We start from the raw sequence: 3,023 nt of genomic DNA, 5'->3' as shown, positions 1-3,023 counted from the left end.
CTTATGTCTTTTTCCTTTATATTAGTTTCACTATTGGTGTGGATTTCTGTTCTCGCCCCAAGCTGGAAGATTTGATCAACTTTGCTTCAAATTTTCACTCTTTCTCACCGTGACATCTCCAACTCCCCTCTTCCCTTCTTGGTCTTCTTTGTATTTCTATTTCTGATGAAAAGCTGTGAAACAATATTTACCATAAGCCCCTAGACTCCTACAATTATCTTGACCACACATCCTCCCACTCCACTTTTTCTACAGAATTTACACAATCCTCTATCTCTGTTCTATCTGTTCTAACGATGCAACCTTCCAATTAACCGCTTCTGGTATCTCTTCCTTTTTCCTGAACTGAAGATTCCCCTCATCGTCATTGACAGAGCTTTCAACTGTGTTCTTCCCATTTCCTGCACTGACCCTTTCCACTCCCTCCCAAAACTATGGCAGGCTTCCATGTGTTTTCAAATTCAACAAATCATCCTCCGTCATTTCTGTCATCTCCAGCACAATGCCGCCACCAAACATCAGGGATGGCGTAGTGGTATTGTTGCTGGACTAGTAATCCAGAGACCCAGGATTAAAAAAAAACTTCCCCCTCAATTTATTGCTGGCCTAGCCAGCGATGCCCACATCCTATGAATAAATAAAAATCTTCCCCCTCAACCCCTTTGGCATTCCAAAGGGACACTTCCCTCCACAACTCCCTGGTCCACTTTTCCATCACACACAACTGATGCATTCCTCCCCATGACAACTTCCCAAGCAAATATAGGAGATACAGGATTTGCTCTTTCGCCCAGCTTCTCCCTTCATAATAAACAGCACCACCCTTTTCAGGTGAAACAGCAATTCTACCTGCACTTCTTTCACTTTAATATACTATACTTGCTGCTCACAATGTGATCGCCTGAACATGTGGAGGTCAAACACAGAATGGGTGACTGTATTGCTGGACACCTCTGTTCAGTTTGCGAGCATGGCCCTGAGTGTGAAAGGAATTCTAAAATGGCTCTGTAAATACTTTGCAAGATATTTGATTTCAATATTTTGTTGAAATTTTAGTCTCTTTACTTACATGTGCTTTCCTTCATCTGTCTATCTTGATTACTGTGAGAATATTTCAGTTCATCACTGCTTTGAATTGCATTAAAAAAAAATAGATGCTTCAGGGCAGGCTGCAGAGTTACTCTGCTGTATATGAAGTGGCACTGTCAGCTGTGTGATGGTGGTGCAGTGGTAAGCATGGTTGCCTTCCAAGCAGTTGACCTGGGTTCAATTCCCAGCCATCACATTGTTTACTTCCTACTTCAGGATGAACCGAGTGGCTATGGGATTTTGGTGATGCTGGAATTCACTAGTAAATGTTTCGACACTGGAGTGTGTTGTTATATTTAACTGACTTTCTTACTTTAACACTTTACTTGAATATTGCAATTCAGCTAAGGTAATAGTTACGGTCAATTAGATGGCAGCATGTCCCCGAATCTATTTATGGTGGCTGGCTTGACTGACCAGGGTTATCTAGTGCATTTTTACAAGATATGTACATTGAGGAAAGATGGTTTAGTCAAAGACTGGCAGGCAGAAATATAATGTAGTAATGGGCAGCCATTAAAGGCAGGGAGTTTGGGTACAGATAAGTCCAATCCCAGAATGGGGAAAGGGTCGACAACCAAGGGCAGAGCTCCCTGGATGATGACAGCGTGGGGTGAAAAGCAGAGAAGTTGATCAGCATTTGGCAGGTGTCAGCTTGATAACACGAAGGAAATTTGGGCTAACTGTAAAACGCACAGAGCAGAAAAAAGAAAGACGAGGAAAAGAGACAATACAAGAATAGATTGTGGAAAACAGAAAAGGGATTGCACAACACTGTGGAGCAAATGACTACACAGGAGGAAGCAGCAAAGCATAGAAATGCAGTAAAGGGAATTCAATAATCAGGGGGTTAGACAGACTTTTTTGCAACCACTGACTTGAGTCCCAAATGGAGAGTTGCCTCCCAGGTGCCAGCGTAAAGGACGTCATTGTGAGGGTATAGAGAAATCTGAACGGAAAAGAGGAATAGCTGGAAGCCATGGGGCTGAATCTCCTGGTTGGCGTGCAGGGGGCGAGCCCAACATGCTGACGCTTAAAATGACACACAATGATGTCGGGCGTGTGTCCCGATGTCATTGCGATATTTCGTTCGGCGGGTGCGCAGCCGACTCTGGCTGCACGCCTGCTGAAATGTTAAAGGCCTATTAAGGGATTAATTAAAATACTTTAAAATGCTGCCCGTCCAACCTTAATGTTGGCGGGCAGGCAGATTTTCAGGAAACCTCATCCATGGGCAGGATGGGGTTTCCTGAAGCTTTTATAAAATAAATAAATCAACTTTCCTAACTTGACAAACATGTCCCAACTCATGTGACACTGTCACATGAGGGAACATGTTTAAATCAATTCTTACTTCATTTATTAAAATGTTTTACAATCTATTCAATTTCCCCGAGGGGGCTTTGTGTCTAAGAGAGATTTTTGTGCTCTTTCACTCGCATGCGCGAAAGAGCGCAGGCTCCAACTCTCCCTCCTAACCCTGCCCACACAGGTAGCGTTGAGCGCTACCAGCCACTTGTTACGCTGGGCGGGCCTTAATTGGCCTACCCGCGTAAAATGGCGGCGGGCAGCCAATCACGGGCGGCGATTGGCTCTGCGCACGCTCCTGCCCAGCCCGTCCACCATGAGTAAAATCCTGGCTATGGCCTATGTGGGGACCTTTAACATAGAAGGGAAAAGAGCTGAGGTCCTGCAATCAGAGTATCAGGAGTATGGGAGGAAGTTAAAAAGCAGGGCTTCACATATAATAATCTCTGGATTACTCCCAGTGTTATGCGCTAGTGTGTATAGAAATAGTAGGGTTGTGTAGCTGAGAAATAGTGCAAGGAGAGGATTTTGGATTCCTGGGGCATAAGGGCCAGTTCTGGATTAGGAAGGACCTCCTAAAGTGGATGGGGGTTGCACCCCAACAGAGCTGAGACCAATGTCCTCGT

At 44.6% G+C, this 3,023-nt stretch overlaps 1 non-coding gene across 1 annotated transcript; it reads left to right on the top strand.

Annotated features, from left to right (window-relative positions):
• The first annotated feature begins 1,213 nt into the window (after positions 1 to 1,213).
• On the top strand, positions 1,214 to 1,285 carry trnag-ucc (transfer RNA glycine (anticodon UCC)). The gene has a single exon. It is a non-coding gene; the product is annotated as a tRNA-Gly (tRNA).
• Positions 1,286 to 3,023: the final 1,738 nt, after the last annotated feature.

The sequence above is a fragment of the Cetorhinus maximus genome, chromosome 13 (genome assembly GCF_964194155.1).
Source record: "Cetorhinus maximus chromosome 13, sCetMax3.hap1.1, whole genome shotgun sequence".
NCBI lineage: Eukaryota > Metazoa > Chordata > Chondrichthyes > Lamniformes > Cetorhinidae > Cetorhinus > Cetorhinus maximus.
Note: the sequence above shows the minus strand (reverse complement) of the source record. Positions and strands in the feature narration are given on the sequence as shown.